Source organism: Ambystoma mexicanum, chromosome 13 (assembly GCF_040938575.1).
Source record: "Ambystoma mexicanum isolate Mex_15411 chromosome 13, UKY_AmexF1_1, whole genome shotgun sequence".
Lineage (NCBI taxonomy): Eukaryota > Metazoa > Chordata > Amphibia > Caudata > Ambystomatidae > Ambystoma > Ambystoma mexicanum.
Genome location: NC_090938.1, coordinates 622,804,334 through 622,832,141, shown reverse-complemented (window position 1 = coordinate 622,832,141; position 27,808 = coordinate 622,804,334). Strand labels below are relative to the sequence as shown.

Genomic DNA, 27,808 nt, shown 5'->3' with positions numbered 1-27,808 from the left:
GGGGCCATCTAGGTCACAGGACCGTGCTGTACTTTCAGTAGAGAGAAACGCGCTACAATCAGTTTCTGATGCTGCTATTGTTGATCATTTTGCTGGCATGCACGCACGAAGGCAAGCACTAACCTTTACTCGTCAAAATGGTAAATGAAGTTATTTGAGATTGTGATATTACACTGTTTGTTAAATTATATTTGACATGGTTTGCTTTAATTGGTTTGTATAGGAACCCAATCCAATGTATATGTACAGTTCACAATTGTTGCACAGAATCATATTTGTTTTGTTTTATGTATGTTTGAATTTAAATGTATTACCAATTGGTTAATGTATGTTGGAATTGGATGTGCGTCTTTCATTTTTACTACAGTCTGTTCTGTCCAAACTGCATTTCTACTAAATGAAACTCACACGGTAATAGAATAAACCACACATTTCATTGTTTAAAAAGCTATGTTGGAATTGAAAATGCTTTTCATTTGTTAGTTATGTTATGTTATATCGGGTATAGTTATCCCGCCTGCTTGTCGCTGGCCACAGCTTGTTAGGGGTACAGTATTTGGTTGCCCTTTAGATCACTAAGAAACATATGCAGTTGTCTGGTTATTTGGGAAAAATCATGCTGAAATATGTGTGATTTTGAGAACCCCCCCAGTTTCCCCCGGTCAATGTATGCACCCTGCCATAAAGGTTTATCCTAGAAACAAATCTAGTAATAGCTTGAAGGTTTATTCAATGGACTTAAAATGCTTAGGTGTAGCATATGCACGCACTATGCCATAATGGTGTATCCTAGACACAAATCTAGTAATGGCTTGAAGGTTTATTCTATGCACCAACAATGCTGTGTGGGATTATCCTATGCACTTAAAATGCTTAGGTATATCCTATGCACGGACCATGCCTTAAAGGTTTATCCTGGGCTCTAATATAGTAATGCATTGAATTATCCTAGGCAACAACAATGTTTTTTAGATTTATCCTATGGACTTACAATGCATAGGTGTATCTTATGCACGCACCATGTCATAAAGGTGTACACCAAGCACTAATCTAAGAATGCCATGAATGGTTATCCTACGTGCCAACAATGTCGTTTAGGTTTATCCTATGCACAACAAGTGCCTGAAAGGTTTATCCTATGCACTACTGTGTTAAAGGTTTATTATATGCACTATACATGTCTTAAAGTGTTATCCTATGCACACCAAGTGCCTTGAAGGTTTATACTATGCACTTATATTGACTTGTGTTTTTTATGCTATTCACAGACAGCGCTTTACATGTTTAGCCTACGCATTAACCACGACTTTGAGGCTTAGCCCGGCCATGCAATAAAACAGTTTTGAAATTGTATCCAGGGCTGTACAGTGAGAACGCCTTGAAAGTGGATCTGGGGTTGTACAGTAAAGAGCCCTGAAGGTTTATCCACAGCTCTGCAGGAACAATACCTTGGAGGTTTATCGAGGGCTGGGCTGTGCCTTAACACAATGGCATATCACTGTTTCTTGAACTTTGTGTGTATGTTTAAGTCTTGCCAATAGAGGTGGGCCGCATCATAAAAGACTGTGCCAAGCTCCCCGGGCTATGCAGAAAAGAACCTGTTCTGATTGTGCAGGGGAGTGGAGACACACACCTAAAAAAACAAGGGAGTAAAGTAAACACAAAAAAGGGACGGGCAGAAGCCAACATCAGCAGGCCGGACCACACGCTAAGAGCATTCTTTTCCTTGGAAGGACATCACAGTAAATTAAACCCAACCCTCTCTGAAGGACGTGAAGGAAGTGCCCTGAGATCAGGGCCTAGTTTGTGGGGATAGACTGTTCACTCTGCAGGACACCTGTGGTCAGTTCTCATGGCTTGTGCAAAGTTGTTCAAGGTCTGTTGACATTGAGTGACACATGTGCAGTTGAACAGGGGTGGACTGGCCTAAAGGGAACTCTGGAGATTTTCTGGTAGGACTGTGCGCCACATGCCTCTTGTGTGCTGTATTTCTGAATTTACCAATAGGAAAAGGGTTGGGTTTGCTGAAAATCTGCAATTGGGGTCAACTTTGAACATCATTTCGAGGACATCTTTTGGTTCCCTATCCACCCTTGTGAGGGAAGGTAGTAGTTTCGGTGTGGAATGACGCCCTGAGATGCTTCTGTCAAAATTGGCCAACAAAGGGTGTAAAGGAGGTGTGAGGAATTCAATCATCCGCACGGTCGGTGTGCGTTCGCCTGGGCTTTTTTGAACTTTTCAAATGAAATTGAATGATGGGAGATCAACCTCTGGAAATATGTGGGGCTAATATGCGACACATTTTCTTGTGCTCGCTGCATGACATACTCATAGACCAGTGTACTCTGGGTGGACACAGCCTAGAGGCACAGTCCCCCCTGTCATATTTAGTTGGGATATGAAAGGAGGAGTACACAATGCATTTCCAGAATGGGGAAGACCAAACTGTCCCTTTCCCATATCCAGCCTGATTAACTAACAAAGGCTCCATGGATCTGCCCTGTCCCTTGTTTGGGCCCTGCAGCTGGTGGCAGTGATTAACATAAACATAGAATACACTTCAAAAAGGCCCACATGGGGCCTGGCTGCAGAGGCTAACAAAGGAGGCATGAAACCCCAACAAACTTTCATGTGCAACTGCGTCAACCTGAAGCCAGCTCACGCCCTCAGAATCCATTGACAGTGCACTATCATGTCAGGGACTGCTTGTTTACAGTAGTCAACCCTGCATGGAGAACCCATTCATAAGGTACAAGTATGTGGTTTTCAGGAGACAGGAAGTCGGTTCTCACCCTAGCTTCAAGGGAGACCTGATTCTTTAATCAGGAACGAGCTCTGTTAACCAGAGAGACCCTTTGATCCACAAAAGACAGGAAGATAGGTGGGACTTAGTATTACATGTGTTCACCCCTTTCCCTTTTCTATTGCAAAGCACTCTGGTTATGACCTCACGCATACAGGAAATTGTTGGGGGGAACCCAGGATTGGTTCATTAAGGTAGGCTTAGCCTAAACAATCACTGCGACCCATTTGGCTTTAAAAGTGGGCTAAGCCCCTCTTTTGGCAGATCATCTGAAGGCTTCAATAGAAGCAGAATGAAGAACTCATCATTGGACCCTGGCTGAAGGTACAGTCTGCGTTACAACTTCTGCCAGTGAATGAAGGCCAGGACCTCCAAGAAGGAAGCAAGATCCCTCCCTTAAACATTTCCATGGGAACAGAGGGAGATACTGAATGAACAGGACCCTCCAGCAGCTCCAGGACCGGTACCCAGCCAGCACACAACGTGCCCTGCTAGGCTTTGCATCAAGCTTCTTAGTTGGGAAGTGTCAGAGAGTCTCTGAACCCTAAACCAAGGACAAGGCAGCTGCCTGCAACACCCTCCCCAGTTTTGTGCTGTCCGCCTTAATGGACGACACAAGCCCAGTGAAGAAGCTACGAGAAGTGCATAGACACGCATCTACCGATGTCAAACTTAAAGAACATTATTGAGCCAATGGAGCCCCTCGAGCTGCAACCGACTGCACCACCCACTGTTGTTACGCTGCAATCGCTAAAGCGGTCTGCGACACATCGACCAATGCTTCAGACCCACTGACCAGCACTGAGACAACGATTCCTGACCTGACACGCCATGTAGGGCAACCTGCAGCCATCCATCCAGCCTCCAATGCTGAACTGGTTGCCATCTGATACCCTGTCCCTGCTAGCTGTCTCCCTCCTTGAACTATGTTGCAGAAGCTGCAAAGCGCCCTGAAACTGACTCAACCCTGTCAAGTACCAAGAACTCCTACAGCACAAGGTACATTGTGGTTCTGCCCCCCTGGTCCTTCTCCTAAGGGCCCTATTGACATTGTATGACCGATCACTCCCTTTGTGCTGAAGCCAAGTATCCTTCAACTATTGCGATTATTTACTATCAGTATCCAGAGTGCATCCCTTTTCCTTCTTTGAAACTGTCTGTCATCTGCATTCCTTTAAAGGGTGGGTTGTATTCATAGTGTGCTAGTACTGTTTGTTGTGATAATAATAAAGTAGATATTTCTATACAGCCTTGACTCCACAGTCATTTTTGTCATTGGGTAATAATTGTATTTTCGCTGTGTTGCAACTAACCAACGATCCACAACCTTTCAGCGATAAACCTGCTGTTTCGTCCACGTTACCAAAAATCGACAAGGAAGTTTATCATATGCTTGTGTCTCTAATCTGTTCAGATCCCTTCTGGTGTACTAGAGGTGTGGGTCTGATTGATGGTTTAGAAACCGACATTCACCACTGATATGTCACATGAGGGTGTCAGTGACAGGAGTCCAGCACTGCCCATGAAGTAAAATTATAAAATAGGAGGTGACTTACACAACATCGCTAGTGTCATGAGCAGTGTGGAAATGAAAAAAAAAATACTCTGGAGTTCCATGGCGGTGATGATAGGCAGAGTGAGTGATGAAGGCAGGGCTAGAGGTGGAGTCAAGGCAGGCAAGTGACAAGCTTTTAAAAACTGTGATTACTATAACCCTATATATTTAAGAGAGATATCCTGAAATGTGTACACATAAGTTAACAAACCAATATGACAAACAAATATATATAATTTATCAAATGACTATAGGTTCATTTTCCCCATCCTGGCAGAGAGCCTGCATATGCAAGCATGCAGATGAATGGCATCCTAATAAATGACAGCTGGGAGAAAGCACAGTGAAACATAATGCACCTGATTGAGCTCATTGGGGCAGATTGTCAACAGCTGGTGCAAAATTAATAAGCTCTGAAGATGCACTTTTTTCATTTGCATTAATTCTAGAAACGTGCAGCTCACCTAATCCTCAAAGGTGCTGCTCTGCATTTCTTTGGGGTTGTGCAGCAGTGCAAATGATGCTCTGGCCGGCACCCCTTTACTTTACTTTACTTTATTACATTTATAAAGCGCAAAATAGACCCACAGGTGTGATGGCGCATACAAGACGAAACAACAAAAAGAACATGAACAATACAGGAATAAGGGATACATTCAAACAGATGACATTCATCAGGCAATTGGACAAAATCATGGTTGAGGATAGAAAAAGTCCAAAAGAAGGTACTTAGCGGAAAAAAAGATGTGCTTAAGTGATTAAATTACAGTGAGACACACCTTTGGGCATATATTTACAGTTTCTGAGAAAAGCAGGTAAAGTACTAGCCCCACACCTCACGATAATACAGTCAGTTTCGGGACTCGAGCACCAATCACTCAGATCTATCCTGCGAATGATTATCAGGTCAGTCCGTCTGACCACCCCTTGTCCTGTTCTTTGCCGCATCCAGGCAAGAACCTTGTTGCGCAAGGATTCATTCGACTCTTTAGCTTCTGTTCTTGGAATGTTGGTTATGATGAGATTTCTCTGATCCATAATAAAGTCAAATGTGTGTTTATCTTTAGTGGTGGCATTTGTGACTTTTTTGCTTGAATGTTCCGTGACAGAGACCTCTTTAGTTTGGAGTTCATTGTTGTGATCTGTTAGAGACAACTAGAGACCTGTTAGAGACCAATTAGTCTCAGGTGGCAATAGCACTGGGAGGGATTTCCTGTATTCCCATTACTTTTGGAGTACGGGCTTTCTTCTTGTGAGTCAGGCCAAGCCCAGAGGATATCAAGGTTTTCTCATTATACAGATAAGTTTGAGTGGCTTGATCTACCAAATCCCTTTTAATAAGGGTTTCACAGACCACATTAGCTCTAGCGGTCTGTAAAGGTGTGGATGACCTAATGGGCTCAAGTGTCTGAGAGGCAGCATCCACTTTAGAAGGCCGTGGGCTCAGGGCAAGATCGTTCAGGGCATTGGCCAAAATACCAAGATCAAATGGGTCCTTACATAAGAGAAGTTCCTTTGCAATGTTGGCCATAAGCTCAGGCCAATAGGGTGGGCCAACAACATCAGCCTGTACTAGATTAGGTGAGACACTCCCTAGGCAAGCAGGAATTTTTGGAGAGATGGACATTTCATGCCTTACCGCGAGTGGGACATCTACAGTCGGGGCTAGCATCATACGTTCTGTGGTGCTAGTTGGGAGTACTTGGGCTGCTGGACTGCACTTCACCGGTAGGGTCACCCTATCCTGGGTTGAACATCCTGCTTCTTGATAGGAGGGCATAACAGGGTCTTCAGGGTAGGACATTTTTTAAAACAGGAAAGTTAGACTGATTATTAAGCACTCTCAGTCGCCTGTGCTCACTGAGATCTAAGACCTCTGATATCCGGTCTTTGTATGTATAAGTGTTGGGGGAGCTCTCCCGTCAGTGATGTACGACTTCCTCCAATCACCCACATGGGCACTGGAAAGGCATTTCACAGTGATGGGCTGTAAACAAAGAAAAAGGCTTTTTTAACCTTGTTTGGGGATAAAAATGCAAGTGTGACAGCTGTGGTTGAAAACTAATTCTGACATGGTCAGAAATAATCCTGTCGTGTTTTTCTCACGCCACCGTGCCTGTTCGCTACAGGTGCAGGCAAATGTGTCTCATTTCGGTGCATTTCAAAGCACATTCCCATATGTGAAATTGGAGTGTGTATTGAAATGTGCAGAAACACCCATGGGTGTAATTTTAAGGGGACAGTGGTGTTTGTCCCTTCCAACTTTCACGGCACACCATTTTGTCCCCATTCATTTGGCTGGGGCACCTTTTATTCAGATGCCATGTCCCCCCCAACACTTTCAGCAAAGTTACTCCACTGGAAATACCCTCTCATTTGTGCAAATTCACAAAGTGGATGAGAAAGGGGATTGCAATGTGTGCATTTGTACTGCGCACATTCAGATGCGCTTTGAGAATAGGTGCAACTTTATTTGCCCATTGTGTCACGCAGCATGCAGCTTTATGTATTACTCCTATTTTCAATCACCCACCATTCTCACCACTTATGAGATAATAGTGGCTCTGAATTAAGTAGCGGCTGCAGACATCTGACGTTAATTGCACTTTAATCTGATTAAATTCAAAACAAAGAAAAGGCAAGCTAGAGCAGGGCTCTTTTAAGCTCATAATGTCTTGGGCGCTCGTAATAAATGATCCATGTGGCTGCGGGGCAATGTATTATGGCAGCTTCTGCGTTGGCATGGTCTTTCAGTTTTCCCAGATTCTGAATCCGTGGAGACAATGCTGGATTATAAATCTGTGGAAAATCCAGCCCAATTCAAGCCTTGGATTTAAGTGGTCATCAGCGGTGCTGGTCTTTTTTCTATGTCATTTGACATTTTTAGTTTGGGCTATTAGGTGTTGCTGGTGACACCTATAATCCGAAGCTATTGCATAGGAGTACAGATAGGGAGGAATGACATATGAGGAGGGACACAGAGTCTGTAGGTGTTTCTTGGTTATGTGCCCACCCATTTATAATAATAATTTAGCACATATATATATATAGTGCTATTATTACCCACAGTGTGTGGTGCTCATTTATCGACCTCGGAAGGACGAAAGGCTGAGATTGGCCCTGCCAGGATTCAAACCTGCGTCAGCATGCTCTGCACAGATGTCATAGCGAGCACTCTACGCGCTGTGCTATTGGACCTGCTATTCCGTACCCATGGTCATGCTAATCTCTATGGTCATTCCCACCATTCCTGCCTCTGCCCGCCCAAAACACATACTCATGTGAACTCTCTGAGCTCACTCTATTCAAGCTTTAACATTAAGCTTTGCATTCAAAGTTCCTGTCAGTGTTTGTTCAAAGCAGTCTTCTGAGAGTTAATGACTTAGGGTCCGATTCATGAAAAAGAGCGCAGAAATCATGCAATGCTCATGCGCTGAGAACGTCACTGCACGAGCCTACGTGTAGACGTTTTTCTGCGTGCTCTGTGTATTCATGGAATTGTTCGTGCAAAGTAACCGTACATGCAAGTTGCGGCCAGAACGACCCCTGAGAAGCCTCCACGTAAATCAAAAACAGCCAGAAACAGCCACCATTGCGTGCTCCACGGACGTGGATACATGTACCCTCAAAACAGTGCGTGGGGACCCCCGCAAGCAGGCCTGCAGCTCGGGGACCCTGCACAGGGTTCCCCGTAACTGTTAACGGCACCCCAACAACATGCGTACAATTTATCGTAACTTGGGTAAAACCTTAAAAAAAGTAAGTTAGATCAGAACCACGGATGCGTGCATGCACCCCTAAATCTGACACCCGATCTTCCCTCTGTGTGGTGAATCCTATTTGAAATTGTCTGTACGCCTGCCTTCGGGAGGCAGATACTATGAGGGCTCTGCATGGCCATTCACCGGCCCGGAGGTTGCGCAGTCGGATCCATGAATACGTATTGCTCCACACAATAGTGTATGAGCAATGGACTGCCTGTGTGCCGTCCCTCGTAACACCCACTTTTTCACATATTCTTCCCCATTTTCTGTGTTCTTCACCCTTCCCCGCCATCTGCGCAAACCACGCCCACACTCTTCATGGTGCCTTCTGCAATGCACTTGGCTGCTTGCAGGGGCATGCCGGGCCGCCACGAAATCCATGCAAGTCCAATGAAAATCCCACTCATTGGATTCCATGAATCGACGAACTGGATTACACACGCAATCTGGTGCGCATGTTCCCTATTTTCCGCACAAATAATTCCATGAATCGGGCCCTTAATAAGAGTTGTAAATACTCAACTAATGTAATAAAAATGTCTTACCAGGCCCACCTTCAGCTACTCGATTTATAAGCACTTGGTTTATCCTTCACTGAAGTCCTGTTAAAACAAGCATTGGCAAAGCCACTGAGGTCCTGTTTAAAACAAGCATTGGCAAAACCAACACATTTGGCACGTGCATACGTTTTAAGCTTTTGCCAGGCGCTGCTCTTGGATGTCCAGGTACACGCACCATTTTGCAGCTGCTACCAATGGGTATGTAATACTCTGTCCCTGACAAGTACCTTTTCCCATGCCTACAGAAAAGCCCAAAGTGTGGGCATTGCCAATGCTTGTTTTCTTTAGGTTTTCCAATTTTATTTAAAAACAACGTAGAACCTCCCCTCTTCACCCCCGTTTCAACTTTTGTTTTAACCTTTTTGAAAATAGATGCCAACGTCCTGAGTATATGATATTGTAGGATTTGAATGTAGCATTACAAGCTTTGGTAAAGCCAGTCTGTTTTGGATGACGTATGACAAGTGCAGACTCAAGCACCCCAAAAACATAATACAATGATGAAAGGGCAGAAAACAAGTTTGCACATTTAGAAGTGAAACAAATCAGTTCAGTAGTTAACAGACACTAGGCAAAAACTTCCAACAAAAACAGTACAGAATAAAACACTGCTTTGTCAAGCGTGGGGGTTTATAGACTGAAACAAAATGGCCGAATAAGGACCAAAACTCCATACACATTTGACATCTACAAGTGTACATTCCAAACGTTTGTGCTTTGCTTGCGGGACACCTCTGAGCGAAATCCTAAGTATGACTGCCTATGTTCTAAACATTTCCTTCGTAGCAAAAAAGGTCCTCACCAAGGGTCAACGGTATATATCAGGCTCGGAATTGCCCATAGGGCAACGCCCGAACCAAAATCACAAAATGCTAGTGGGGGACCCTTTTTTGGCACATGTGGGCCAGTTTGATGCGGCTAGCACTTTTGACCAGTGTTACTGAATGAATAGTCTTTAAAATGCACAATTTGCATCACATTTTAACAAACAACTCCCCCTTGGGTACTACTCAAACAGTCTGTCACAAAAGGAGTGAATTGCCATTTGTAACTCTGGGCCACTTTTTAACTGGTGCTCGAGACAATCTTATGCCCCACCTGGTATATATCATAAAGATTTATAACGTCAGAAACAAAAGCAGGTCTAGGATTACTAGTAAAGGCTGAGGGTCCGAATCATGGAATTTTTTGCACGTTTCAGAGTGACTTTGCATGACTTTGAACTGCTAAAAAGTGACTTTGCACTGCAGACACATCATGGAACTGTGCAAAGTGTATTTCTGCAGTGCAAAGTCAGTGCCAAGTCATTTTGTACTTCAAAAATTATGTAGTACTGACTTTGCACGTAGTTTGCACTGCAACACTACACTTTGCAGAGTTGACTTTGCACGTAGTCTGCACTGCAGAAATACACTGTGCAGAGTTCCATGAATCAGGGTTTTAGTCGGCAGTGCAACGTCACTTCGAACCGTGCAAACAATTCCATGAATCGAGCACGAAGTCTGAAAAGCAACAGTAAAATCTCTGGGGAAAATAACAGACACAGCATACACAAGAAACATGTGCAAATACGCCGAACTCAGAATCCCACACACCGAGCAGACTATAGGGTTCATGCCCAAGGGCGCTATATACGTGTGTCTGGACCCCTGAATTTCCACCGCATTTGAAATCTGCACATCTTGAACTTTTTTGATATTTGCGTCATGGAGTTTGGGAGCCGGATTCCTCTGTCTATATAAGGGCCTGGCTTCTGTCTCTCTTTTGCAGTTCCTGGGAATCTTTCCAAGAGTTCCGACAGGGATGTCTGCTGTTATTTGGAAGCTGGGGCATTTGACTTTAGGCAGGGCTAAACATAAGGGCTGATTTTAGGCAGTACTCACAAGAATGTCATGTTATTTTGCATTTTTGCACATCCTTAAAGTAATTGGGCTTCATTACGACCTCGGCAGTAGCCATGCCGCTATTGGCGGCATGGCTGCCGCCAAAATCGCGTCGGGTCCGGGTCCACAGAATGAGGAATTACCGGGCCATTCCGAGAATGGGAATGGGAGAGGGAGCAAACAACAGGCCATTACGAGTTGGCCCGTTATTTGCTCCCTCTTCCCCTCGCGTGACCCGGTAAGCACGCCTGGTTTGACCAGGCGTTACTTCCTGGGTCCCGTGAGGGGACCTCGTAATGAGGCGGTACGGGGTAAACGGCGTCGGCACCTTTTACGGCGCCGTTAACCCCGTACCGCCAGGGTCGTAATGAGGCCCATTGTATTTAACAGAAAGACAGGCTAGGGCTTTGGGGGTTTTGTTTGCGTGCAGGATTTCACTTTCTCCGCCAGCTCTATCACCAACTTGCTTGTACATTTTGTGCTGTGGCAGATTGATTAAACACATGCTCACACACAACTTAAAGTGCCTTAGAGCACTTACCAGACACAAGCGCTTGAATTCATTCTATTGGCACCACTTTGGTAAAAGTGAAAACATGTTTGGAGCATCGTGATAAGAAATGCAGGGTGCTGGTGATCAGGCAGTGGTATTAGGGTCAGTGTGATTAGGTGTGTGATGCAACACACCACCTTCTTGGACAGAGGTGGAGCTTGTGCTTGGCCTGCTTGACTGAGAGCATACTGTCACACAACTCTGCATAGTGCAATAGGGGATACACATGTGTAGTGACTAAACTTCCCCTGGACCCTGAGTTGAATGCTTAGCATGTTGGAGTGACAGAGAATGCAGCCTGAGAGAATGTTGATGTATGAGTGGTGATCTGTGAGAGTCAGTTGGAGATGCAGACCCCTGAGAGAGGATGCCGGTGCATGTTGCCCTAAGCTTAAGTTTACCTGACTTGATGCACTTACTACAATGTACAAGAACGTAATTAAAGAAGTAAGTAGTACATCAGAAGATGCCAGAGTCGTCTTTGGCATAACCCAATCTTTAGAAAGTGCGTGTATTCATTTCATTGCACCACTTTGAGAGGAAGAGTAAACGTGATTGGGCACCCATGGGAAACAGATTTCCCGGGTGCAGTGGCATTGTGAATGGCTGTGTGACACAACACACCACCTGCCTGTCAATGTACGCTGCAGTGGCTTCATTATTGACTGTGGTGACTTATTTATTGAAGCATTTCAGCTTGCTTCAGCAGCTGAGGCCAGGTGCAAGATCACACATCACTGCTCCACTTAGTTTCGAAAAATGCAATATCAGGGCAAGCAGTGTCTGAGCTCTGCGAGATAACAAGGGACGCCAAAAAGGAATTCTGCAAGGCTGGCAAGCAAACTTGCCAGAGAAAGGCAAGAACATGTTACCTGGAATGCAGCAGAAACAGCTGTCGCTGCAGTAGTTGGAGATACAGGAACCATGGGGAGAATTAAAGTACAGCACCAGGCAGGGGCGTTGCTAGGTCTGGAAAAGATCTGGGTCTACGCTAATGACGGGACTGTCGGGACTTGGGGCTAGCCAGACTTTTGGTTACTCCCTGAGCTTCTATTCGGGGCTCGAACCAAAATACCCAGGTCTAAAGCCCCTTCAGTCCCCCCTAGCAACACTTCTGGCACCAGGCAGCAACTAGAAGTAGCACATCTACCATGACCAAAAGTACTACAAGCACTGAAACACTGGTCAAAGTGGGTCCAGGTAGTTCTAATGTAATCTCTAACTTGGCAACTGGTGCTTTCCTAAAGCCCACCTTCCCTAGCATCTGAGTCTGGCACAAATGGGAATGTAAGTACTCCCTTATCCCATGTTGCAACACACTAAGGTACACGTTAACATTTTGCTAGGGTCAACTAAGATGGCGTGTGTAATCATCTCAGAAAGGGTGGCCTTCCACCAAGACCTGCCTTTCCTAAAGCCCAGTGCCAAATGCATAGGGTGCAGATATGCCCCATTCCACCTGTCTCATGACAGAGCTGCAGCACCTGCTCTCTAGTAGCACTGAGCAGGTTCAATTGTCACATGTTCCCTTTTGACAGCTGCTGGAGCACAAGGCACCTGCAGGTGATACTGCACTAACCCCAGCACCTCCGATTCAAAATCCCACAGTACATAATAAACTATTTCTTGGTGGCAGGGTAATCTTGAAATTTGAGCTAAACCTGAGTTTTTCTGTAATGGCAGATATTTCATATGATTGTTGAAGCCACATCAAATTGGAATCATACCAGTGTTAACCATGTGAGCTCAGACCAGCTACTAGAGGCTTTGTGGATTCCAGGAAGCCTGAGTGTTTGCATTCCAGCGAATGAGACAAAAGGGAGGATGCCTGCCTCTGTTGACTCTCTGGGGGGGCGCTGGTTGTTACTTTATGCCAGGTCCAGTAGCTCCCACCAGAAGATCTTCTGAGAGCCTGGCTTCAAAAAGGCAATTAAACGGCCTGCTTCACACTTGGGGATGGCAACCAGAGTTAAGGCGTTCAGGAGATTGGAAGGGGGGCATGTGTGTGAGGGTTCCTCCATTTGTGGGTTTTTCTATTTTTCCTGTCTCCTCCACTTACTGTGTAGCAATGCACTATGGGTATGGCGTCAGGAGGCAACGGTTGTGTCAAGAACAAGGATTGGACCCCTTAAAGCAGGCCTGCTCCTATCCAATCCCCCGTGGCCTTTTACTTTTAAAAGAAGGGGGTTCCCACTCCTTCATTGAATCATGTTTTGACATTCAAAGAAGGACATCAGGAAGAATTCAACTGGATCCTGTTGGGAGAGCATCCTTTCCAAATACCTCTGCCAGAGGAGAAGACAGGCGTTCAAAGACAGAGGAAACCTGTGATCGCTAGACATATCCAGGGCACATTGGGGTGACTTTGCTAGGGACCATGGGCTACCACTCTTCTAGAAAACCTCTCTATGCTGGGAGAGCAGAGGCTAAAAGAGGCTAAAATAAATGTACCTTGTCCTGGAGCCCTTGCAGTGGGTCTCATAGCATCCAGCGAGACCAAAGCAGCAGGGCCCCTGTTTTTGTTACCGCTTTGAAATAAATTCAAAACATGTTAAATGCATTTGTACCACTAAGACCTGCAGTGCTCTCCTTGGCACTGCCCTTCTGCATTCGAACCACTGCATGCTTCTTTTGAACTAGTTGGAGACTGCATCACCCCAGCAGAGCCTGTCACCTTTCCAGCTTGATTCCAGTGCGTCTTTCGAACCAAGCATCAAACCAACAGGACTTTGCATTGCAGCTTGACTCGAACAACTGGAGCATTGTGTCACTCATCAACTGGAAACATCATTTCAAATCTCGTTCGATCGTCGAACCGCTCCTGGTGATCTATCGGCCTGCATCCCATGGAGCCTCCTTTGAAACTCATGTTGCACCACTTCAAACCCGACTTCAGGCTAACAGGTCTCATGGGCTCAATGAAACTGACCGCCCTCAATCCAGGTTCATGCTGCAAGCATTGTATTGTGAAGCATGGGTTCAATCCTGTCAAATTGCCTAAGAACTGGAATCAGGTACTATTCAGAGACCCTGTATGCTTGGTCCATCTTGATGCCTTTTTGAAACTTGTTAAAGCCCGTGATGCACCTTTTTAAAGAACATATCCTTCAAGTGACACTGTAGCAATTCTTGACATTTTCCTATCTGCTAAAGTGTCCAGAGTACTTATTCATCCCTGTTCTGCATGACTTCTTTTACAGGGGTGGGATTTTATAGTGTTTATAATAGTTATTTATATGATTGATTTGTTTAATCAAAGCATATATATATTTTACCTCGATTGGACATTATTTTATTTTGGAACTGTTGTGTTATTGCTCTTTGCGATGCTACTTTCTCGCATTCACACTCCTCGTAAGAGCATAGCATTCCCTCTGCCCACATTACCACAAAAGGCAAAGGAGGTACAGCTCTTGGCTGTGCCTGTTGTAACTTTCTGATTAGGATCACTGTTGGTTTGCAGAAGTGAGAGGGCTGAGTAGGCAGTTTAGCCACTACACAGCCTTTTACTCCTGCAGGGCAGTAGTCATGTTGTCACAGCGTTAGTTCAACATCAAGCAATGGTAACACCAATGAAGCCGCCATCCCAACCATGAATGCAAACCTTGACACCTGTTTGGCCCATGGAACTCCTTGTTCCATTTGCCTCTTGCTTCTGCCCAACCGGATATAGCTCCTACTAGCCCTACTGTGGGTCTACACTGCAACACTGCATGCTTTCATGCTTTCTACGGTATGCAGTGATGTTACTGAATTTAAAATAACGAACAACATTTTTACCTAAACATAGGGGGTGGGGTAAGGGGTCAAAACGAGTGGGGAGGAGTTTGGGCAGGATTAGATTATAAATGAAGGGAAATGGGGGGCTTGGACATAATTCAGTATTTTTTTTTCAGTAAAATGTTTAGTTAAAACATTTTTCGTTATTTTTCATTTGGTAAATTCACATGTAACCGTTTTCAACATGGAATTTCGCCATTCAGGGTCGGGCTATTTCTACTGCAATCTGTACCAAAAGACGATGTCCCCTGGGATGCAAGAAACCGAACTAGTGACCGATTCATGCTAAGTCAGCGGAAGCAGAATCTCACACACAGGAATTGACCAAGGTACACAGCAGCCATCCAGAAACCGATGAACAGACACTGTCAGCTCTGGATCAGGATTTGTGTTCAATCGCACACACAAAAAGATAGCAGTGGTAGGGGCACAATGACTACGTGCTTTCAGAGTCTGAGTATGGCATTTCACATAATTACTTTACGGGCTAAACCGCGCTGGAATCGGATGATGCTGTAGTTCTTGTTTTGAGAAAGACGTTGAACATTTTGGAAGATTAGAAAGTCCACTTTACAATGGATATGTTGAAAGCAGCCTAAGAACTGATTACATGGCTGTAAGGAAACTGTGGATCACCTTACACTCCATTTGAGGTACTGGAGAAGTGCAGGGGCCATTACAGCAACATTCTGCCGACTAACAAGCCTCAGGGCCTCATTGCGAGTTTGGAGGCAGCCATGCCCTTAATAAGGGCATGGCTGCCTCCAAACTCGGGTCCGTGTCCGGGTTCCTTCAATGAGGAATTACCGGGCCATTCCAACCTTGGAGGACCCGGTAATTCCTCATTGAAAAAACCCATCCCCATTCCCATTTGAGCCCCCATAGGGCTCAATGGGAATGGGGAGGGAGCTAATAATGGGCCCGTCAATAACGGGCCCATTATTAGCTCCCTGGTCCCCTTGGGGGACCCGCTAAGGACATCTGGTCTGACCAGACGTTCTGAGCGGGTCCCACAAGGGAACCTCGTAGTAGGGCGGAATGGATTTACCGGCACCAGCACCATTTCCGGTGCCGTTAAACCCATTCCACCCACCTAATGAGGCCCTCAGTGTTTTTGCAAGGCTTTGATGGCAGAAGCCACACATGTGCAGATATCTGGGATATGGTAAAGCAGTTGGTAACAGAATGGCAACAACACTCACAGCAATCATTCTGTCTAGATGTGACGCATGCTATTCTCCACAGTTCTGTCTAGATGTGACGCATGCTATTCTCCACAGTTCTGTCTAGATGCGACACATGCTAATCTCCACAGTTCTGTCTAGATGTGACACATGCTAATCTCCACAGTTCTGTCTAGATGTGATGCATGCTATTCTCCACAGTTCTGTCTAGATGCGACACATGCTATTCTCCACAGTTCTGTCTAGATGTGACGCATGCTATTCTCCACAGTTCTGTCTAGATGTGACGCATGCTATTCTCCACAGTTCTGTCTAGATGTGACGCATGCTATTCTCCACAGTTCTGTCTAGATGTGACACATGCTAATCTCCACAGTTCTGTCTAGATGCGACACATGCTAATCTCCACAGTTCTATCTAGATGTGATGCATGCTAATCTCCATTAGCTTAACAAATAAAAAATAAAAACATTGGTGTTTGGAAGAACATTTTCTTACGGAGCAGAGATAGGAAGGGCGGGTTGCATCTGAGCATTCCCAAAAGCCACCAACATGTCTGTCATCTGGTACTGCCATCTCATCAATTGCAGCTTCGTCGGGTGCAGGGGAGCACCACGTAGGGTGTGCAGAACTCACACATACGCCTCTGTGGGACTCACTTCCTGCGTCTACATGTTTCGATGTGTCTGGGCTTTGGTGAACAACAGCTAGTTACAGAAGGACCATGGCAGCACTGATTTTGGATGCATAGCTGAATAGCACATACTAGCATGACAAGGACGATAACCCGTGAGAGCATTGGTTCTCTAATCAGTCGACGAAGCCATCTACACCCTAAGCTTCTCTCGAGTAGTGTGAAATGTGTTTTCAGAGCTTCTGGTCACTGCATAGTAGAAGCCTCTCTGTACATGATGATAAACAAATGACATTCATCAAAATGAACAAGCACCATATCACAGCAGACTTCGGCATGATTCTGGTGCTTTCACAACAAGCAGGCAGTATATGTCAGCGGCTGACCATAATTGAGTCAAATGACGGCCTCTGTCCGAATGAATGCAGTTCGGCAGGGAAATGAAGTGGGGTTGGGTGATTTTAATGTTGTTTTCATGGAGACAACTAGCGTAGGCTCTGAACATTAAAGTCGGGTGTGGTGTTGATGGAGAAGGCAACTGAGTTGATTAGGATTAACAACGTTGTTGATGTGCCAGAGTGTGAAGTAGCACACACAATTCTTTGCAGCACTCATTCACGGAAACAGGCGCACACACATTTTCTTGAATGTACTCCCACAGAAAAGAAGGCACACGCACAGTGTGTGCTGAATAAGAAAAGGGATGCACACCTGCAGTTTGCTGCATTTCCTCATGGAAAGGGGAGCACACACCATTTCTGAAAAGCTTCTGCAGGGGAAGGCTGTGAACATGCAATTATCGCTGCACTCCCACAGGGAAGCTCATGCGCTCTCATTCTTTGCTGCCCCGCCTTAGTGAAGGAGGCAGGCATCTAATGTTTGCCACATTCCTGCAGGGAAAGGGAACCAGCACCTATTCACCATGATCTTACAGTCAAAGGGCCATATTCACAATGTTTGCTTCAATCCCTAAGGGAAGGGTGGCAACACACACATTATTTGCTCTGCTTCCTCAGGGAAGGGAATGTACACTTAGAGCTTGCTGACTGCAGTACCACATGGACTTGGGTGCACACATAATTCTTGCCACTCGCCAACAAGAACATCCTCGCATCCTGAGACAGATGCACAACAAATGTTGTGCATCTGTCTCAGGAGACATTAGACTGAGTGGGGAGAGGCGTTTCTTGCGAGTGCACTCAAGTCTCAGTTGAGTGCCATCAGCTCTAAAGTGTGTAGTGTCTTCTTGCAGGGAGGCAGCAGTAGGAGGAAAGACTCCAATGACAGTACTCAGTGTATGAGGGAAAATAGTTGGCCACTCTCCACTAACTTCTGCAATTATCTGCATTGAAATCCCTCAGCTGGCATCAAAATAATGACATCTCAGCCTCTGCTGTCTTTGCAAAGATAGCTTACCCTATTTACAGGGTCTCTTCCTAGATATGCAAACAGTGATCCACCTATAAGAGGATGAACATTCTATGAAAAAGCATCGGTGAGTGATTCATTCTTATCCAAAAGAAAAAATCTTTCTGTCACCTGCTCAGAAGAAGCCTTGTTCCCTTATTTGTCGATCAGCTTCTATTTCTCGACACGCAGTAACATCATCAGCAAACACACCTCAAGCTTACGACCTCAAGCTTACGGCGATCTCTACACTGGCTCACCGTAAAGGATATCATCGATTTCAAAGCCCTGTGTTTAATTTTTAAATGTGTAAACCACTTGGCTCTGCAATACCTGTCCAAAAGAATGGGCCCCATAAGGTGTGTTGTGGTAAGGCAACAACGGCGCTGGTAGTGCTACCGGCGCCGGTCTTACCTCGCCACAACATTCCGAGTTTGCTTGCTGATGCCACTCTGGACGCCTGGTCAGACAAGGCATGCAGAGCGGCACCCGCGAGCAGACCAGGATGGTAGCAGAGGTACCGTTATTAACGGTACCGCTGCTACCATCCTCCCCATTCCCTTTGAGCCCTATGGGGGCTCAAATGGGAATGGGGACGTACCGGGTCCGGGTCCCTCGAAAGGGAATTACCGGGCCCTCCAAGGTCAGAATGGCCTGGTAACTCCCCTTATTAAGGGCATGGCTACCACCAAACTCGTAATGAGGCCCAATGTGTAGCTATCAAACATATCACTGGCTGCGGTCAAGAGACACATTGTTGCTGGAAATTCCCCTCTCCGATTGTGTGTCAAGGGGTATCGAAGATTTGGAGTGTATGGGCCCAAATTGTATAGGTCATACCCTGTTTTATTCTGTGCTGTTACCACACTTACTCACAATCCATTAACTGAAATCCTTATCAGAAGGCAAATCCTCTGATGTGTCCAATAGCCTCCTCAGGAAATGCCCCTCACTCCCATCTTCTATTCTTCAGATGTAAGGGACTCCCCTAAACCATCCATGAATAAAGCATGCAATGAATGCAACAAGTAAAGTCAGGCTAAGGATTGGGGCTAATTATGAGTTGGGCGGTATCCTGGTGGTAAATACATCAAAATTCCACCCAACTGAAATAACGTTACTGCCACTTAGTTCAGTGGAATTACCACTGGATTACAAGTGGTGGTGGTGGTGTAAATGCCAATTTCTTTTGAGTCCTTGGACTCAATGGGGTTTTTGTGCAGAATTATCACAGCAGAATTTCCACTGCAGAAATTCCATCGATTCTGCCAACTTTTCGGTGATTAGTGGGAGGATTTATATACAGGATTTTCCTAGGGGTAAATCCTCCACTCAATGTCCAACCTCATAATTTGGCTTAGTCGCAAAGTTGACAGTAACAGAGTTCCCACCAATTTTACCACTTACTGCCATACTCGTAATGAGGTGTAGTTTTAGCGGCATACCATGCTATGACAAACAAATAAAACAATACAGCAAGTGCAATTGCAAGATAAAACAGCCATTTGAAAAATAAACATGACTCTAAAAAACATTGAACCACTTCCAACCATCAGCAAGGCTCTATTCCTCACCGAAAACCACAAATGTAGCTGGTCTAGATGATTTCACCACTAACTATCCATAGAAACCTGCTGATTGGTTCAGCTCCCATTAGGGTTCAAGTCGAGGGTACACGCGGGGGTACAGCGTCCTCCCACCTTTTTCAGATGGTGGACTCAGTCCCTCCCAGCTAAAATGAGAAACATTGAATGTCCTCTTTGAATGTAGGCATTAAAGCCAACCACGGGTATCGAACCACAGTCGTCAGATTTGTAGGCCGACACTTCACCACTGCACTATGTAACGTGATGAAAAATAACAAACAACTAAAGGTAAAATGTCCTATTACGCTACTGCAAGTCCCAGGGAAAACATTTGTATTGGTTCTTGGAGCTTAAAACATGCACACCTTTTAACGTTTTCAAAAACACTATTAGAAGAAAATATCCTCCTTTGGTTTTGTGTATGTCTTGATTTTATGAAAGGCAAATGCCATTCGTTCTGTGTAATTTGGGTGGTTTTGCAAAGCCAATTTAATGAAAGGTGCATGTTTCACCTTGCTGTGCTAATTTCTGGCGACGTCACATCCCATTGCTATTGTTGATGAGTCCCCCCACTTTAATTTTTAGGACTTGACCCCTGCCTCACATCGTCTGTTCTTTCATGCTATTCAACTATTAGATGACTACAAACACAACCACATCACTAGTGATAGTATAATCACGCCTCTGTTGCCTTACACCAGAATCCTTACTTATGGGTTTCAGCCACTTGCTGTAGAAGGCAGAGTATATTTGATCCGGAAAGTCCTGCAAAGGGGTCAGACCCAACTCAGCCAAACCCTGTCTGATTCCTCGGAACTGGTCCAAGTCCTCATAACCTGGCTGCGCGTGCGGTGGGACCATGGCGGGTGCAAATCATAGCCCAAATGGCCATTGGTATTAGTACCAGCATGCCACAGAGTTGTTTGACACCCAACTCTTCACTAATTAGGGTTGCACAGGTTGCCAGGAGAATCTTTATTATAGATTTAAAACAAAACACTTCTCTGACTTCCAGAGTGGTTGGCAATTTACATGGCCTCAGAGATTTCCAGCATACAGTGCTCCTCGTAGAGCCTTGGCTTAATAGTCCTTCAAAGCAGTACTGATGGAGTGTCCGCCAAAATGTCAATTTAATTGAATATCCTCCCACTCCCCCGCTCCACTACCTGCTCTAAATTCATGGTTCTTTTCTCCATCCTGGCTTTCCATGGACCAAAACTGGAGAATCCTATGCCCAGGCAATCAAACCACAGAGTTTGCTCAAGAACCGCTCCACCTAACGTCTTTGAGGGTTGCAGCTGCTTCTGCCTTTCTGCATCCATTATTTGGGATTTTAGCACATTAATTTTGTGGTGCTTAAACCTACAATAGTCACCAGAATAAGCTGCCCAAGACCGTGCTAACTCTGAGAGAGGATTACTCTGTCATCCACAAACAGAGGAACACGTATGCTACCCATCTTAGGTGGATCACCCCCATCACCCTCAAGCCGACTAGCTTCATTGTTGATGAACAAACTAAATAGCGTGGCGGCGAGAACACACCTCTGATCTCAAAATCCACCAAGACTTCTCTGCTAGGACCCACTTGGGCTCTAACCCTCAAACTCTCATGAAGTGGCTGATTTAAGTGGATCAGTTTTGGTCCCATGCATTCATTCTGAAAGGCCACACATAGGTGACCGCTATCAACAGAACCAAATGCTGCCTTTAGGTAGACAAACCAGAAGAACAATGAGCCGCAAGTTAAAATCCTGCGTTATTAGGAGCATCAAAGGGAGGTCACACTCCGTTGTGCCAGCATCCCTGACCACCTCCCTACTGACGTTAATACAAAACTTACCCCGCCACCCCTTGATCCTAACCAAGAAGACTTTAGAAAAGGCCTTTACCGGGGCATCCAGGAGGGGAAGGGGCATGGAATTTGCAGAATCGCCCATGCCCCCTTTTGAAAGATGGAAACACTTTCTGAAAGCTTCTAAGGGGGAGGAATTGCTTCTGTATATAATTTGGAGTTACATCTGCTACACAGGATAAGGACCCATAGAAGAGAGTTCGGATTTGAAAAGATCCGAAGGGACTCAATCCGGGTCAGGGGTCATCACTGAAGCCAGAGGCAACAACGCTTGGTTGACTTCCCTCAGGGGAAAAAAGGGGCACCTGAGATATGAAACATTGACTGTAGTTGCCCCCCCCCGCCCCCACACCTTTCTGTCCTCCCCGTCCCACCTGTGGCACTCTCAGCGTGAAACAATAACACATGCAGCTATTGTAGTTCTGTAGGATATTGTTCAATTCACAGGAGCACCTCTCTTCCTAAACTGAAAGCACGAAAAGATATATACCAATACTTGTTTTATGCAAAGGGAAATACCGTGTTGGCATTAAACAGATGCACTTGCATCTCATATTCAGGGAAACATTTTAAAGTGCATCCGTTTGGCCACCGAATCAAGAGGCAGGTGTTCAAGCTTAGTCCCATGACATCAGAAATGCCTCCTCGTTCTACCCTCATCACGTCATTTCACGTCATCAGCCATGCAAACATGCCCCCTTGTGCATAGCACAGTTTAATGTTGGCGTAACTCCCTGCAGGACCGGCCCCTTGCCCAAAGGCAATTTCTTGGAAAAAGCCCACTCCGGATAGAGAGCAGTTCACAGCCAAGTGTGGTTCCAGCAGAGCGTCCCTCGCCTTGTGTACACATCCTGAGGTGCGACGTCAGCAGAGGATAATAATAACCGCGAGCCGAGACCTCCTCGTCTCCCTGCCACTTCTCTCACCCTCTGTCGAGGTCGTCTTGTAATTCACAGGTCCTTGCTATCTGCTGCTCCCATTTTACAGGGTCAGTGTCAATGCAGCACCCACTCCTGCCAAAAAGGCCTCCCTTTATCAAAGACGTGCTTCCCAGGCCACTGTGATGATGCCTCTTGCTCGGGCAAAACTAATTAAAACAAGAGATGGCAGGGAGTCTGCTAGGTTTATTTACCTTTGTTATGTGTTCACCACTTTAAAAAAATAAAAAAAATATATATATATATAAATATTATTGCATTATAGTTTGTTACAAACTTTTAGCAAAAGAAAAGCACAAACAACAACGTAAAGAAACCATTCCTTAGTCTAGATCCCACTAACAACCCAAAACCTTCGAACATAACCATGAGCCTTATCACCCACTTTCTTGTTCTGAGCTCGGTCTGTCCCAAAGTTCATTCAAAAATGTTACTGCTGTTATAATTAATGACGAACTAGTTGTATATGCAAGCTGACAAAGGTCATTCGGTGCCCGATTTGCACAGTAGAGAGCTGATAACTTTACAATTGGATGGAGGAATGCGCCGAAAGTTGGTTATTCATTAGCTCTGTGATCAAGTAAATGATCACCTGGAATTGACTGAAACTATTCTGTACAATTGGATGAAGAAGTGTGAGAATGTCTGGTTATTGATTTCCTCTCCAGCGGAGTGAATGAACACCTGAAATTGATCAGAACTATCCTGTGCAATTGGGTGGAGGAGTGGTTATTGACCTGACATTGATCCGGACTTTTTGTGAAGGTTCGTGTTCAGGGCTGGGAAAAGAATGGGTTTAGGCAGGTTCCACCAGAAGAGTTGGAAGCCGATGAGGGGGTGAATATGTACAAACCTGATACCAAAAAAAGGCAAAGCACAGTGGAGCAGGACCCCTCTTCTGCCATGCTGAACCATGCACGTTGACTCACATTGTATGATGCAGCCGGTCCCTCTCAAAGCTATCGCTTCCATTATCTTATGTTATTTGATATTTGTATAGCACCCACTGCCATTGCTATGGCTTCAAAGTGCTGTGCTAATCACCTGCACTTTTACACCAGCTGTGCTAATCACCTGCACAATTACACCAGCTTCAGTATAGACGGGAACCTAATCAAAGTAGCCAAGGAAGTAAAAACTTTGGGAATATACATTGACTCCTCCCTCTCTTTCCATAAACAGATCAGCTTCTTGGCCTCCTCCACGGCTTATACATGTAAGCTCATAAGAGCAGCCAAACCTTTCTTATCCACCCAGAGCTGCATTACATTAGCCAGAGCCCTTATACTATCAAAACTGGACTACTGCAACGCCCTCTACGTAGGAGCTAGCAAACAGATCATCAACAAAATACAGACGCTGCAAAATAACGCTCTCAGAGCAGCGCTCAGCATCCCTAAGAAAGAACACATCTCCAACACTAGGAGAGCCCATAACTGGCTCAAAACTACAGACAAAATCATGCTCAAAGTAGCCTCACTTACACACAAGTGCCTCAACAACGCCGCCCCCAGCTACTTAGTCGACAGAATAAGCAAACACTCGTCCAACAGACCTACCAGAACCTCCAACGCTAATCTACTCACTGTCCCCAGATTCAAACGCACCAAAATGGGGGGCAACAGCTTCCAAGTGAAAGCAGCCCAGCACTGGAACTCCCTACCACCCCCACTAAGAACACCCCAAACCTACTTACACTTTAGGCGCAACTACATACACAGGATAAAGAACAATGACTGCTAATCCCATCCTACCCAGACCCGGTACACACCTTGTAAATAAGTTTACTCGTAAACCTGCATACCCACCTTGTAAATATATATACACTTGTAACCTGCATACTTCCTTGTCTTTATCATGATTGCTGTAACTGTTTTCTACCCGATTGTAATTACTGTAAATACTGCAATGCAATGCTATGTGAAGTGTAACTAAGCTTTGAATAACCTTGCTGCTCCTGCGCCCTCCTACCCTCAGGTTTGGTGTGCATTACAAATAAATTAACTAAACTAAACTAAACTAATGATGTTGGAGGGGAGCCAAGACTGTGTTATCTAGTTCAAAGGTTGACATTATTAATAACATGTTTTGATTGCTCCTATTGTCGTTGTTTCCTAGGTTGCAGTTTTTTTTTTCTTTCCGGCAGTGTATTTCCCAGTGTAGGTGTTTAGTGGACAGTTATTCTGGATAGCTGTTGCTTCAGTGTTGCTGGTTTTCACTTGCTAGACTTGCTAGGGATTTGGGTTGTTTGCCCCTAACTGAAAAGTTTATGGCCAAAAAGACTCTGGCTAAATTGACCGTTACAGTGAAACAATCCATACATTAGGAACACACTCCCCCCAACCCGTAACCCCCACTTACCTATTTGCAGCACACCTCCTTAGGTACTACCCCCAACTCCCATGAATCCCTGAGGCACTGGTTCTCTACACGTATGTGCTTGGGAACCAGTGCCGCAGGGTCCTTTCCTTAGTTTTGTTTTTAAAAAAAAGTTTATTATTGATTTACGCAGGAGCGCCCCCGCAACCCCATTCCAATTATAGCTTTTGCCATCAATTGTCCTGGTGTTGCTATCATATGCCCATGGCACTCACACCAAGGTATTGGCACTAAAACCATTGGTATCATTTCCCACGGTACTCACACCGTATTCCAGGTTTGGCATGATACGCCCACGTATTTTAGTTGTTTTGAAGTATTGCTATGGTCTTCCTGCACAGTAACATTATGTATGCTCTTTCTGGCAGTATCCCTAAACACTCACAGCATTTACTTTCCATTGCCATCCTGGGCACTGGCACACCATTTTCCAGATATTGCCATCATATGGGTGAGTACTCACACACCGATTGAACAATGTTGGCACCTTAAAGCCAGACACTCAACCATGCTGCAGGTATCTACATCACATTTTCAACTACTTGCTCCATTGAAGGTTTTGCCATCCTTTGCCCATCTACTCGCATCATTTACAGGCTGTGCTATTATCTTCCACGGGTGCCCATATGCCAGGTACTGACACCACTTGCCATAAATAGTCATTATATGTCTGGGTACTCACAACATTTGCAAGCTAGGCCCTCATTTGACTATGTACCCCTTAAGAAAACTATTCCCTATACTCTTATGCCATTAGCCAGGTTTTGCTAAATGTGGTCACACCGGAAGCCAAAATTGAAACCGCTCCCACCCCAGTTCTCTTATCTGCCAACATTATGAAAACTTTCAAATGGGTTAAATGCAAGTATACAATTATTACGCGCAGGGGTCAAGTACAAAAAACAATGGGGGGGACTCATTAGGATGACCAATTGAATGTGGTGTCACCAGAAATTAGCATACCAAGGTGCCCTCTGAAAAAAGTGGGGGACTCCTGAAAAAAGTGGGGGGACTCCGTCCATCCGCGCGTACCATTGACTTGTGAGCCCTGATTTACAAGTTAGTAAATAATAGCCAATTACTCGTAACAAAGCTGCTTCATGCCACAGACTCTAGGTACATCACTGAGGAATATGACGGTTGCATGACTCTAACCTGTGCTTTGCGTGGTGCATTCGTGTGTTCGGATCTTCTGTTGCTACTCAAATCGAAGCAGCTTATAGAAATGCACAAGTAATGCATGAGTGCCAAAGTGTTCTACTGGACACTGCTGACTGGCTTTTACCCTTAGGCCATTGGCTGGTTTGTCCAAATGGAAACGCCTTCATTTCTGGGTCACATTCAGAGGCATGTCACTGAGGTGTGAGTGGCTAGTTCCTCTGTAAGCCCACTTTTCTGTGCAGGGCTGCACGCCTATACTTCTTGGGAGCATATGAGGTATATGCAGCAAGCCTGGACAAGCTTAAAAAGAAACTGTCCCCGGGGCACTCCAAATCTCCTTGCATGATTTGCTCAATAGCACAAATCCACAGCAGGTTCTTGGTGCGGTGGAATCCCAGGCTGAACGCACAGCAGGATCCGGGGCCCCTAGGACTCCTCAGCCAATCAGGAGTCTCAATGTTCATATTGCATCTCAGATTTATTTTGACGGGTTCATTCAGCCAATCAGAGGCTTCTCTGTGTCATTTGTCGAGGTTGTTCAGCCAACCAGTACCATTGAATTTCCAAAAGCAAATTAGTTGCGTGCCTCCACAGAGCCCACTATCTGCCCACGTGCCATCTCCTGCATTGGTGTGGAAGTAGGTCCTAGTGTGTGCAGGGCCAGGGTGCAGCATAATACTTTTTGGACACTCTATGCCAAATCCCCTGCACCTGCATAGCCTGTCCGATTGGAGCCAGTGGTACCAACAACTGCAGCTTGCAGCAGGTCCCTGTTGATGGTGCCAAGCAAACAGTTGGTTGGGGGAGGAAAGCCACTAGCAGTGCCCACATTTGGGACACAACTCTTGAACCTTGTGATGAAGTATTCTGGAACAAATTGCCTGCATTGCATGATGCCTGTATGCTGGAGCGAGCTGGACTAGCTGTATCTGGTGGACAGCATGGAGAGGCGCATGAAACTGTACCCTCCTCCTCTTCTGTAGGTCGCTGTGCAGATTGGATGTAATAGGGTACCCATGATGAAGGCAAAGTTCTCCCCACGTGTGAGGGTGCCAGCAGTCTATGAGAGAGATTGAGAATGTTAGTGGGAGGTCACACCCTCTGGGTGATGCTGGCAGTACGAGGGAAGACCTGAGAAGTCTTATGGGTGACTATAGCTTTCCAGTTTGCCATGAAATTCAAGGGGAATTCACTCTATGATAGATCCTGAAATATTTAGTGGGAGTCTACGCCCATTGAGAGCCCAATGGCATTAAGGGGGTGGCTACACCCCATAAGAGAGGCCCTGAAGTTGAAAGAGTTTCTGCACCCTGTCAGAGAGTGCATGAACTTTAAGAGGTGGTTGCATTCTGTGAGCAAGGCTTAGAACGTTTGTGGGTGACTGCACCCGGTGTGCTCTAGCACCTTGAAGCATATCATGTACTAGATGGAATTACCAATAATGATCTCAGACCCAAATACAGGACCGACACAAAGCATGTTGCAAAGTACTACTTTATTGTCAGTATGAATAAAGTAGGGCAATCTGGCGAACAACAGATAGTAGTCCACACACTGACACTTCACATTTCGATACACAAAGGCTTTATACCGCAATGTACGTCAGGTATGACATCATCCTACATGGCAAATTGTAAAACCTATTGAGGGAAGTGATTGGTTAAGGTAACAAATGTACCTAAATATCATATAAGATTTTTCACTGGATGCCCCTTATCTGGCATGCACGCCTCGAACCACCTCTAAATATGAAAAATACTGATTGTA

The 27,808-nt window shown here is 45.3% G+C and overlaps 1 protein-coding gene across 1 annotated transcript in view; it reads right to left on the bottom strand.

Moving 5' to 3' along the window:
- Positions 1 to 27,808, bottom strand: part of LOC138520467 (protein SREK1IP1-like) — a 158,538-nt gene that overhangs the window by 63,520 nt on the left and 67,210 nt on the right. The gene's annotated exons all lie outside the window — the stretch shown is intronic.